This window comes from Bemisia tabaci, chromosome 1 (genome assembly GCF_918797505.1).
Source record: "Bemisia tabaci chromosome 1, PGI_BMITA_v3".
In the NCBI taxonomy this organism is placed as follows: Eukaryota; Metazoa; Arthropoda; class Insecta; order Hemiptera; family Aleyrodidae; genus Bemisia; species Bemisia tabaci.
In genome coordinates this window covers 7,618,052-7,632,074 of record NC_092793.1, presented here as the reverse complement: position 1 = coordinate 7,632,074, position 14,023 = coordinate 7,618,052, and the positions used below count along the sequence as shown (strand labels likewise).

Here is a 14,023-nt window from a genome sequence, read left to right as displayed (position 1 = left end):
GAAAAACCGAAAAAAGAAAAAACCAATTTTCCCCCTTTTAAGGGAGGAAAAGAAAAAAACCAAATCGTCTACAAGTTCAGTCTTGAGATTACGAATCACATGGTATAAAATTCACTAAAATCACGTAAAGAGAACGCAGCAAAAACTCGAAAAAACTGTTAAGTTTTGGGGAGCGCTCGATGTGAACGACGTTTCACGACCGAGGTTGATAACGAAGTCCAGCGCGAAAACTTGTAGATTTGAATTTTCAAATTTTAGACGTAAAGTACATTTTTCCCAGTGCGAGATTAAAGCACAGACCCGTTTTGAATTATTGACAGTATCATCATGATTCCAAAAATACACTACACAACATAGCATTCGCTCACAGGAAAAAGATATCAATTAAAATAAAATCAGTCCCCCCTAAACAGCAGAAAATGGCGCCGATTCCCATCAACCAACACGCGGTCTCTCCAATGTAACATGGTCCGTTGATACTCCCCAGCTGGGACCGTCCGGAATAGCAGCTCTAGTGCAAGCACCAGAGCCGCTAAAAATCGTCACTGCCCGTAATACTTGAGCATAGCTGCCAGGACCGGAGATGTACTTTGGAGGGACTCTAAAATTAATTTTGACCGCACTTTCGCGTAGAGATGGAACATTCGTCTATGCGCTGGAATGGGTCACTAAACTATGAACGAATTTTGACTTTCAGATACATTCGGTAGCTAATCTTATAAGCTGGCAACACTGTTTTTTTCTCCATTTAACTGCATGTAGAACAATCGATTCTAAGTGAGGGAAGCTGCCTCACCAAAAATCGGTATTTTCAATGGATTTAAATGGAGTACCAAAAGTGCTGCCAACTCGCTGGAATCGCCAATGAATACATTTTACCGACGGTAAATGACGTGGAATCACGATGCACACATTAAAAACGAAAAACCTGGCTCAGAAACCGAAAACGACGCAGTTTGAGAGGCGCAACTTTTCCGCAAATTTAAAACTCGCCGCTTTCGCGCCGAATGTGTCATCCGGCACCAATCAGAAGCGAACGCGGGATTCTACGCACTGGAAAAAAAAACACATTGGATCTAGAGTCCAGACTCTTAAAAACATCGACAAGAAAAAATACTCTTGATTCAATCAGATTTAAGCTTAAATCAAAAGGAAATCCGCTCAAATTAAGAGGCTTGGTTCTTGATTTAAGCTTAAATCTGATTGAATCGAGAGTATTTTTTCTTGTCGATGTTTTTAAGAGTCTGGACTCTAGATCTAATGTTTTTTTTTTTCCAGAGTGACTTCCATCAAGTGTCTTTTTTTTTTCATTCTTTTTTTTATAAAAAAACAATAGGAATGTCGGAACTATACCTTCAGAATCAAAGAATTGAATTTCACACATGTTATCTGTGGTGAAAAAGCAACGATTCCACATTGAAATACGGTTAGCACACATGGGTGACCCCTATTTTAGGGGAAGAATAAGTGACCCGAGTTGCGGATTTTTTGACAAAAGGCACTCGATACATGGGGATATTAATCAATTCGGAAAAAAAAATCAAGAATAATGTACATACCTTGCGTGGAGGTTGCAGCTCACAGCTCAGGTTTCTGGAAAAATAAAAAAAAATCGTCATTCATGGAATGATGAAGAAAATGTAGAGGAAGGCTGAAGGGGGCATCTGTGGACAAATAGTCAATAATACTATCTTACATTACTATCTACAATTTAGGATTTTTTCTGATTTTTAACGATAAATTATTCCTGATAGGTTATTCCTTCATCATGCTCATCTTTTTTATGCTAATTGAGCTTGTTTGAGCGAAAGTCAATCGTTTGTGTAGCAATTTACGGCTGACCTGCCTACCTGTCCGTACCCCTACCTACCCCCGCCCGTACCCTGCCTAGATCATTTACTTCCATCAGGGATTCTGAACCAGAGGGATCAATAAAAAAGTTCAAGGACATTCTGGTGCCTTTTTTTCCTGTATGGGAATAATTTCTTGCGGGACGAATTCTTTAGGAAATGGAAAATTCGCACGCCAATATTTAATTTATTACATGAAAACGGTTGTGCGGGTTTTCGTGCAAAGTCAGTTAATTTCTGCACAGCACGAAGCAAATTCCTTAAAATTTTCAAAGGAAAACGCACAAACGTTCTGTAAAAAATTAAATTGCCCACTGTAATTCGCGCAATAGCTGGTGTGGCTTGGTTCTTTCGTTCTGAACGGGGTCCACTTGTCCCTTCCCCTCACCTCCCTTAAATAAAGAAAAAAGTATTTAATTTAAATAGCAATCCATCATGTTTTCAGCCATTCTACTGATATTTTTTTCACCTCCAGCAATCCAAACAATCAAAGAACTTGAAACAACTGAATTTTTGGATTCCATAAAAGCGAAGAATATTTTATTCGCGTCAAACAATATCAGAGGTAGACTTCTATCAGTAAAATCGCTTGCTGTGAGCTTCGTATAACTTCAAGATCAAGTTGATAGATCGAATCGATGAAACCCTTCAGACTTGAGGATACTTCGATTGCATTTTGCAAAAAGGAACCAGGAGCATTGCAATTTTGCTGAGATTGTGTAACTGCTTTTGACTTGGAACAAAAACCTTATTTTCCACTCACAGGTTCTATTTTACTAGCTGTAAAAAACTGTAAATTTAAGGCAAAACTACCAAGTAAATTTCTTATTTTTTCATGATCTCGATCATTTTATTGCAAAGGATGAAGGAAAACAAATATAAAAAAGGTAAGTAAGGTAAAAAAGATAGTACACAATTAAAAGTTGGGACAGGGAAAGAATACATTCAATTTGGAGATTAATTCGTTTGAAAAGGAGAGGGATTTCACGAAAATACTTTGAAAGGATAGTATGGAGATCAGAAAGTGGAGGGAAAATTTTGGATCTTAATTGTTGATATGTAGGGCATAGTTGGATCACGCACCTATACTAACCTCCCGGCAAACGGGGAGGTATCGCCAGATTTGAAGGCGTTCAAAGCGTTCGCTTGGGTCACGCAACTAAACTAACTTCCCGGAGAAGCGAGAAGTATCGCCAGATTTGAAGGCGTTTTAAGCGTTCGGTTGGGTCACGCAACTAAACTAACTTCCCGGCAAAGCGGGAGGTATCACCAGATTTGAAGGCGTTCAAAGCGTATGCGTAAGCGTAAAGCGTGTAAGGGTGGGTGTATTATGTATGTATGTATGTATGTATGTATGTATGTATGTATGTATGGTTGGTTGGTAAATACATTTATTTGGTGCTTTAACATTATATATATATGTATGTATGTATGTATGTAAGTATGTATGTATGTATAAGTCGCTTTTATGGGGCGCCAGGGAGCTTTGCGAAGCTGCGACGATAATAATTTTTGGCGTGTGCTTTTACCGTTTCATTCGCGAAGGGGGCTTTGCGTTAATTCTGATCACATTCAGTCGAGAAAGTAGAGGCACAGATAAAACGAAGATAAATCGATGTGCTGGCAACTTTGGTGATGATGAATTTCTCAACAGTAATCATTAATTGGACTGCGTTTTGCAATTTGGCACTATAAATTCTGGCCCGGTTTAAAACAACATATGTGCCATTGGTTTCCCTATGCGCATAAGTGTTTGTTTCAGATGAGCCAGAATCTATAGTTTCAAATTGCGAAATGCAGTCCAATTAAAACTGCTCTCGCTGGCCCATGAGAAGAAGAGCGGTTTAAAGTTCGATTCTTTCAGACCCTCTGCGATCAATCTGACAAGATGGTACCACCGCGCCACCTTGACCCCCCCCCCCCCCCCCAAAAAAAAAAACCAACTACGTGAGAGTGGAGTTCTAGAACTATGTAATCTCCCTTCTCTTCTCGGAAACGGAAGAAAAAAATAAATTCAAAAAACTATAAAAAAAGTACCGACTGTTTTTATACCTTATGGCTTCGCCTGATAGCAATTTTGTAGCACTAGAAGGAATTATATTGACTTCATCAGAAAACTAATCGCTCAGAGAATCTTCAGAAAAATAATCGTTCTAGTTATGAATTAACAATAAGTGGATCGCATGCGATGAGTAGGCGTAGGCTCTTCCATTTATTATGAATGCAGCAAGTCTAAAAAAGATGGTTTGGATTCGAAAAAAATTGACATTCCTAGAAGTGCGACCGTTTAACGTCACTATTTCCCGCGCGTCGTTTACTGATGAACCTGCGACGATAATAATTTTTGGCGTATGCTTCTACCGTTTCATTCGCGAGGGGGGCTTTGCGTGAATTCTGATCACATTCAGTCGTGAAAGTTTCGCGGAAAAAAGTTTTGACGGCTAATATTAATTTTTTGGTTTAAGTTAAATTAATATTTGCCGTCAAAACTTTTTGCCGCGAAACTTTCTCGACTGAATGTGATCAGAATTAACGCAAAGCCCCCTTCGCGAATGAAACGGTAAAAGCATACGCCAAAAATTATTATCGTCGCAGCTTCGCGAAGCTCCCTGGCGCCCCATTAAAAGCAACTTATACATACATACACGCTTTACGCTTACGCATACGCTTTGAACGCCTTCACATCTGGTGATACCTCCCGCTTTGACGGGAGGTTAGTTTAGTTGCGTGACCCAACCGAACGCTTAGAACGCCTTCAAATCTGGCGACACTTCTCGCTTTTCCGGGAAGTTAGTTCAGTTGCGTGACCCAAGCGAACGCTTTGAACGCCTTCAAATCTGGCGATACTTCTCGCTTCTCCGGGAAGTTAGTTTAGTTGCGTGACCCAACCGAACGCTTAGAACGCCTTCAAATCTGGCGACACTTCTCGCTTCTCCGGGAGGTTAGTTTAGTTGTGTGACCCAACAATGCCCTACATATCAACAATTAAGATCCAAAACTGTCCCTTCACTTTCTGATCTCCATACTATCCTTTCAAAGTATTTTCGTGAAATCACTCTCCTTTTCAATCGAATTAATCTCCAAACTTAATGTATTCTTTCCGTGTCCCAACTTTCAATTTTGTACTACCTTTTTGTGACCCCTACCTTTTAAATTTTTAAGTTCTGTACTATACTATTTTGATCCCTCCTCTAAGGTCTTAATGGCTAAATTGTTAAAAGCACCAAATAAACGTATCCACCAACCAACCAACCAACTATACATACATACATACATACATGAATGCTGCTTCAATGACCAAAGAGTGCCTAAAATACGCTTTCAGAAACGGAAAAAGGTAAGGAATGACACATTTACGGAGAATTATGTTTTTCACCGAAGAACTCTACATATGAATAATCCTTTGGGCGACTGGTCGAAAAAGGACAGAAAACCCATGCCCCTTTCCATTTACACTGCGCGACCATCTGGGTTGCGAGACTTTGATACTTTCCCCAACCATTGTTGGAATCCTGTGAGATCTATGCTTTCATGTATGTACGTATGATTGGTTGGTTGGTTGGTAGATACGTTTATTTGGTGCTTTTAACAATTGAGCCATTAACACCTCAGAGGAGTATGGTTGGTTGGTTGGTAGATACGTTTATTTGGTGCTTTTAACAATTTAGCCATTAAGACCTTAGAGGAGAGATCAAAATAGTATAGTACAGAACTTAAAAATTTAAAAGGTAGGGGTCACAAAAAGGTAGTACAAAATTAAAAGTTGGGACAGGGAAAGAATACATTAAGTTTGGAGATTAATTCGTTTGAAAAGGAGAGGGATTTCACGAAAATACTTTGAAAGGATAGTATGGAGATCAGAAAGTGGAGGGACAATTTTGGATCTTAATTGTTGATATGTAGGGCATAGTTGGGTCACGCAACTAAACTAACCTCCCGGAGAAGCGAGAAGTATCGTCAGATTTGAAGGCGTTCAAAGCGTTTGGTTGGGTCACGCAACTAAACTAACTTCCCGGAAAAGCGAGAAGTGTCGCCAGATTTGAAGGCGTTCTAAGCGTTCGACTGGGTCACGCAACTAAACTAACCTCCCAGAGAACCGAGAAGTATCGCCAGTTTAGAAGGCGTTTACTTTATATTGCAAAGAAAATTCTCTGAAAACTTGGGGGAAAAATATTTACGAATGTCCCCAAGAAATTGTGAATTTATCAAAGGAAATTCGGCAACGGCTGAGAGATCATACTGCGTTTTCACTTAGCACAGCAGTGCAGGGGCTAAATGGATGTTTACCAAGGAAGTGAAAATTTAAACACAAGAATGAAAAGACTAAGAGATACGTACCAGGAAAGTGTTATTCAACTGCCCGACGCCAAGCTGAAAGCACTCGCAACACGATTACTGAGACCGCAGTACGTACTAAAACACTAAAAGAATAGGCACGGGCACGTAATAGTTGGATAGGGACTAAATATTTGAGAAAAATTTACGTTTACCAGGAAATGGATTATATATATATGAAAACGTGCTTAGCTTGCTTAAATTCTGCCCAAATAAGGTGTTTACAAGTTACAAAATCATTTGTAGCGATAAAATGCAAACAAGATCCAGAAAAATTATGAAAGTAAAATTACAGACGAAAATGATGACCAAAGATTATCTAGAAACAAAAAATACAACCGGGAACCATTTTTCTTCTGGCTATTCAAGAAACGAAAAAAAGACCATAAAACCATAATGGCGTGCCTCCTTCAATCGTAATAACGTCCAATTTTGTAGAAAATGCAATAATTTTTCAATTATCAGTTTTGTTCCAATTGATTTGGTTGCTTAGAATCTTAAGAAAAAACATGTTTGCAAGGATTTTGTGAACCTGATGTAACATTGGAGAATTTGCATGCAAATTTTTTATTGCTTCATCTGAAAGTGCTTAAAGAGCTGATTTCTCAGTATGTATTTTAATTTTTTTCTGACATGGGAAATAGTATAAAAATAGATTTAAAAGTGAGAAAATGCACCGCCTAGTGACGTCATTTGGCGGCATTTCCCATTTAAACACATGTATTCTAGCAGATTAGATCATTTTGTCATATCTTCTCCAATAATCGTTAAATTCATGAACCAAGAGTATCCTTGTGTTCAGTTCACTCAGTAGTTTCCACTTAAACACGAAATTCATCAAATTTCAGACACCTGCAAATTCTCTATTCTAAGTCATCGTTATTGGCTTGAGAACATTCTGTAGAAAGTGATTTTTCCTTCAATGACGAACTCGAGTTCGTCATACATGGGTCCAGGACCTTTTAGGCTTTTTAAACATGAGATTCCCTGACTTTTCCATGCCTTTTCGATGAGATTTTGGCACAACTCCTCATGAATAGACTTTAAACAAAACAAAAATAACCAGAGGTCTTTTCAGGCTGGAAAAAATCTACAATTCGAGAACACTAGGACAGAAGTTTCGATATAAGTCTAGAGTGTTTTCGAGTTCGTAGGTAAAAAATAATGAGTACACGACGTTTCGACTGGAAGACAGAATTTCAAGGTTCTGTAGTAAAAATCCCATTTTCCAGGTTTTCAAGACTTTCTCAAGAACGGTTTACCCTAAATGCACATCATAACAGGGCTGCCGACACTCTTATTTACGTTTCGTGAATTTTTCACTCTCATCGTTCTAAATTTTACTCATACACTGGAATAAAAGTCTCTTGGATTTTGAGTCCAGCCTCTTAAATAATTTCACAAATAAAAGTACTTTTGAATCAAGTGGATTTTTACTTGAACCAAAAGGCAAGGCTCTTAATTTAAGAGGATTTCCTTTTGATTCAAGCAAAAATCCGATTGAATCAGAAGTATTTTTTCCTGTAAATTTTTTTAAGAGCCTCGACTCTGGATCCAAGAGATTTTTTTCCAGTAAGATGCTCCCCAATGTTCTCGATTTTTCTCACTATTACTCACCGGGCTCGATTTTACTAACTCTGTAGGTACTTGGTACTACCGTCCTCAATTTCACTAACTCAGTACTCATCGTTTCTAGATTTTACTCACCAGTTACTCTCCGTTTATTGCTTTTACTCACTCTTTACTCATCGTTCTTAATTGTATATACTCACTCTTAACTCATCATTCTTAATTGTATATACTCACTCTTTACTCATCGTTCTCAATTTTAATCACTCTTTACTCATCGTTCTCAATTTTATTCACTCTTTACTCATCGTTCTCAATTTTATTCACTCTTTGCTCATCGTTCTCAATTTTATTCACTCTTTACTCGTCGTTCTCAAATTTACTCGCTCTTTACTCACAGTCTTCGATTTCACTATCTCAGAGCTCATCGTTTCTAAACTTTACTCATCAGTTACTCTCCGTTAATTGCTTTTACTCACTCTTTACTCGTCGTTCTCAGTTGGATACTCACTCTTTACTTTCGTTCTCAATTTTACTCACTCTTTACTCACCCTTCATAATTACACTCGCTGATTACAAATACAAATCCCGCCAAATATGAACTAATTAAGGATCATTCCTCATTTCATTGATCGCTTCATTTCTATTCGAGACTACTGGAAAGTTACTCACGGATTGTCGGATTACCCGCAAATTACTCATTTTACTCACGTTTTACTGATTGATGCTCAAATTACTCGCCGTTAGAGTTTTACTACTGAATCGGCAGCCCTGATGATCTTTAACAAAGCGACTTATTTTAAAACCTCACTAGAAAGAGAGAGAAAGGGGCGAAATAGTTAATAATTGCAATAGCAGCTTCATCTATGTTTTAACTGGCAGCTACGCCCCTTCAAAAACTGGAGCGAAACTGAGCAAAGCGGAGCGCCGGTTTTTCCCCCATTTTTTCGGAGGTGCGGCTATTATTGCTTTTGCTATTGCTTCTTTCAACTTCTTTTCAGTTGCTGTTTTTGCTTGTCCTTCTATCACTTCTACTCATTTTTCTGACCCTCTCTCTGCTGCTGACGTTACTGCCTCTTTCCAACATGGATTGAACCTTTAAAGTCGATGATTATTTCTTGATTTTCTGAGACTGCTGCTGTTGTTGCTAATTCCGCTGCTGGTTCTTCTTCGTCTGCTGCTGGCTGCGTTGCTGTTGCTGTCTATGGGTGAAAGAGTCACAAGAAACTGAAGGCACGGCTTTTCAGTGAAAATTTCATGCGGTTCTTGAGTGAGTGAAGGCGAGGGATAAAACTCATCGGTGGTTTCACGATAACTGGAATAGTTTTGTCGCCGTAACAGACAACACGTTTATCGGTCATGTTTTTAGTAGTAATGATAATCACTCCAATTTTTTGCATTAATCCACACAGGGCTACGTGTTATAACGCTTTTGAACGATTTATCGCTCTACTTTTCAATTTTAATTTATAAATGGCCGAAAATGTGCTGTCCGTTACGCGGGAAAAAATCAGCGTAACAGACAGCACATTTTCGGCCATTTATATATATTAAAATTGAAAAGTAGAGCGATAAATCGTTCAAAAGCGTTATAACACGTAACCCTGTGTGGATTAATGCAAAAAAATTCGAGTGATTATTATTACTACTAAAAACATGACCGAAAAACGTGTTGTCTTTTACGGCGACAAAACTATTCCAGTTAATGTGAAACCACCATCATGCACTAACAGACCACTACGCTCGTGAAACCCACCTAACCAAATGAGTCAATCAGTCCAACAGGCACTCACACTAGAAAAAAAAAACACATTGGATCTAGAATCTAGACTCTTAAAAACATCGACAAAAAAAAATACTCCTGATTCAATCAGATTTAAGCTTCAATCAAGAACAGAGCCTCTTAATTTGAGCGGCTTTCCTTTTGATTTAAGCGTAAATCTGATTGAATCAAGAGTCCTTTTTCTCGTCAATGTTTTCAAGAGTCTGGACTCTAGATCCAGTGTGTTTTTATTCCAGTGCAGTCAAACAGTCAATCAGTCAAACAGTCAATCAGTCAAACATTCAATCAGTCAATCAGTCAATCAGTCAATCAGTCAAATCAGTCAAACAGTCAAACAGTCGATCAGTCAAACACGGTAAGGAAACAAAAAAAGAGAAAAAAAGAAATGAAAGAAAGAAAGGAAGAAAGTAAGGAAGGGAGGAAAGAAAGGAAAAGAAGGAAAGGAAAGGTAGGAAGGAAGGAAAGGTAGGAAGGAAAGGAAGGAGAGGAAGGAAAGGAAGGAAAGGAAGGAAAGGAAGGAAAAGAAGGAGAGGAAGGAAAGAAAGAAAGAGAGAGAGGCTGGTAACCATGTCCCAGCCTGGGCATCGGGAGCCAATCCCAAGGTCACCGACCAAGGGTACAAAGAGCACCTCCAAGGTGCTCGCAACCATCCACCGGGACCGCACGTGCGGCCGGGGCGGTGTCCGCAGGTCGCTCCTCTAGCGCCTCCAGACGGCACGACATCCGCCGACCGGGCGGACGACCGCGCGCCGGGCGCCCCGACGAGTGCTCGGTCGGACGACAGCGCCTCCAACTCAACTTCACTTTCAGACCGAGACTAAAGGCCTCAGCCTGAAAGTGAAGTTGATACGGAGGCACTGTCATCACGGTAGAGCAGTCGACGGAGCGTCCAGCGGGTGTCCACGCGATCGTCGGACGTCGGACCCGACTTCCGCCGACCGGGCGGACGACCGCGCGCCGGACGCACCGACGAGTGCTCGGTCGGATGACAGCGCCTCCGACTCAACTTCACTTTCAGACCGAGGCTAAAGGCCTCAGCCTGAGAATGAAGCTGATCCGGAGGCACTGTCATCACGGTAGAGCAGTCGACGGAGCGTCCAGCGGGTGTCCACCCGATCGTCGGACGTCGGACCGTGGGAGGCACTATGACCGGAACTGACGGCGGTCGTCGTCGTTGTGCGTCACGGCCGTGAGATGCACGTCGTGGCTGAATCGGAACTTCCGGGACCTCCTTAAGGTGATTCGATGGACGCCATATTTGGTGTCAGAACGCCATGCGATATATCGCATCAATTGGTTCCATTTTTTCAGCTACTCGTCATTTTTCTCTAATTTTGAGATCGCAATTCTGTTGTCAGGAGCCTAAAGCACTCACTTACCAATTTTAACAGAGAAATTCAACGTAATAAAGGCATGGTTTTTTTAGAGAGAAAGTATCGCATTCGAGTGCAGTTTTGATATCAGTATCGAATGCGATGTTTTCTCTCTGAAAAAACACGCGTTTATTACGTTGAATTTCACTGTTAAAATTGGTAAGTGAGTGCTTTAGTCTCCTGACAACAGAATTGCGATCTCAAAATTTGAGAAAAATGACGAGAAGCTGAAAAAATGGAACCAATTGATGCGATGTATCGTATGCCGTTCTGACACAAAATATGGCGTCCATCGAATCACCTTAAGGTGATTCGTCAAGCTCAAGTGACGTGGTCGAAGTGGAGTGCGATATATCACATCGATTAGGTCAAAAATTTCGGCAGATTTTGAATTTGTAGCAAAAAAAGGACGATAGCTCCTGCGCATGAGCCTAAAGAATCATTCTAAACCCCAAAATCAGCAAAATTCAGAGAAATGAAAGAAGAATAGTGTTTGGAAAAAAACCTCGCATTCGATACAGAAATCGATGGCTGAATCGAATGCGAGGTTTTTTTCCAAACACTATCCTGCTTTCATTTCTCGGAATTTTGTTGATATTGGGGTTTAGAATGATTCTTTAGGTTCATGCGCAGGGGCTATCGTCCTTTTTTTCGCTAAAAGTTCAAAATCGACCGAGATTTTTGACCTAATCGATGCGATATATAGCACTCCACTTCGACCACGTCATTTGAGCTTGACGAATCACCTTAAGCTCGGGTCCAACTCGCGGTGTGGAGCCCGGGTTCCACCATCAACTTGAGCCCATCAAAATGAATCATCGGTGGGACTGCTGAGTGTTGCCCATCAAAATTACTCTAACCTCTATTTTATGATCAAAACAAATCGCAAACAGAGTATCAAACAACTGTTTTTTGATACTCAGTTCGCGATTCACGATGATCATAAAGTAGAGGCGCTTCTGAAATTTGATCGGCAACACTCAACAGTCACATCCATGACTCATTTTGATGGGCTTAATTTGATCGTGGGACTCGAGCTCCACACTGTGAGTTTGACCCGAACACATAAGTCGATTACACATGTCCCGAATGGGAACCGAGACGATTTCCCATTCGGGACGTGTGTAATTGACTCTTCTAACCTCTGCACCCTCCCTCTAAAAGGCACTTACCCTCGAAATTTTCTTAAAACTGATGCTGAAGCACTGATATGCCGCACTGAGGAAAAACGCCATATGATCATATTCGAATATTGCTTAACTTCCTATCGGAGAATATTTATTTTTAAAAAAAGTTATGGATGTTTTTCATTGAAATTTTCCCATCAGATTACGAAGAAAATTCTTTGAAAAATTGGAATAAAAATATTTACGAATTTTCCCGAAAATTTCTGATTTATCAAAAGAATTTTGGCAACGGCTGAATGTTATATGGCGTTCTTCCATAGCACGGTAATGGTGCTAAAGTGCTTTTAATTTTTTCTTTTCTTTTAAATTACTCAAAAATTAACTTTCGATTATGCCTGAACTCTTAAGTATTTAAATTTGCAGAGGTGTGAATGGCCCATGTTGTAAAGGCACCTCTTTAAAGTAAGTATATAGTACTACTACTACTACCATTACTACATAACATATATATATAGGGAAAGAAGAGGAGTCAGTAGTGATGTCATACGTTGTAATGTCAGATATGTAAATTTGCATTACGACAGTCAAATGCATGATTTCTTTCATTTTATTCTGTTTCCACAGGATATGGTACGCGTCAAAAGTGCACAATTCTTACGGACCATTTAGCTAACGAAATTACTTGAAATATGGGAATTAGAAAGAAAAATAAGAGAGAGAAAAAACCGAAACATTTTTAAATTACAATGACCACTTGCAAGAATTAAGTTTGGAATGTAAATGAATGTGAATGCTAATAATCTGACAACGCTCACACTAACAGCTCGAGCAAAAATGTGCGTTTATTTTTAGATACGGAGCTTCAGTGATCATTTAATCGATTTTACGAATAGGAGTGACAATTCTAAACGATTTTATTTTCCGGAATAACAGATCATGAAAAAAGAGCGTAAATATGATTCGTGTAGAAAATTATGATAAAAATGAAACCGATATATTAAATAAGAGATCAAATTCATAGCTACTTGTACTTTCGAAACGACAACAGTTGTATGGGAAGAGAGAAGAAGTCGAGATTTTTGGAACCACCTCCCCCCCCTTCTCATTTAAAATTTTGAGTTATGACAAATACCTCCCTTCCCGTAAAAAATGTTTGGCTCCTCCACCGGGTATGAAATAAAAACTTCGACACAAGGACTCAGGAGCTTAAAAATCTCTGCAACGGAGCTGCAGAAAAGAGCTTACTTTCTCATTATTTGGGTTGCTGATTTAGTGCTACAGTAATGTGCGACAGAACACACGGGGACACAAATCAGGCAAAATAAGGGCGAGAATATTAATTTCCAGGTGAGAAATTGGTAATCAAACGTTACACTTAACCAGATAGCCTAAAAGAACGCGACCGATTCTTAAGAACGCGCAACAACCAGCGACTTGCCTTAAGCGCCGAGAGAGACAGTGCCTCCTTTGATAAAGCAAAAATGAAAAAATTAAATCGATAAAAAGGCGCGATAACGACAGACAGGTAAAAACATTATGTTGTTAACCTGACAGTTGAATGATAATAGTCATCCTGTCCACTCATGTTTTTGACGACAAATTCCCTCGGTTTGAAAATCAAACAACAGCTGTTCTCATAAAGAACTAGAGAGATGGGACTGCCACAGCGTTTCCGAATGAGAAAAGATTCGAAGAAAAAAGGATCAAGATTCGGTAAAAGTACATAAATGGCTTGAACTGGAAGAAAAAGCTAAGTTTTTGCATTTCAAACGAAAATCAAGGCTAAATGACATAAAAATGTTTTGATTTCAGAGTCCTAAGTTGTTAGGATACATAGAGAGGGGTGTTTTACTGTAACTATAGCGCTCCGATGTCTGTCAGGATCCAAACGCAACATTAGAGGTTATGCAGAACAAGCCATAATAAATCCGTGAGCGATCAAAAAATGATCGTCTCTAATCGGTGATGACGTAAATGGAGGAAAAA

The 14,023-nt window shown here is 39.5% G+C and overlaps 1 protein-coding gene across 1 annotated transcript in view; it reads right to left on the bottom strand.

The window, feature by feature from the left end:
• The window catches only part of qsm (Zona pelucida superfamily protein qsm), a 202,866-nt gene that overhangs the window by 169,350 nt on the left and 19,493 nt on the right, over positions 1 to 14,023 (bottom strand). Inside the window, exons 2-3 of the mRNA XM_072306330.1 lie at positions 6,189 to 6,271; positions 1,560 to 1,593 (exon numbers count right to left, since the gene is read on the bottom strand). The gene's annotated coding sequence lies outside the window, so the exon portion shown is untranslated. The remainder of the gene's footprint in view (positions 1 to 1,559; positions 1,594 to 6,188; positions 6,272 to 14,023) is intronic.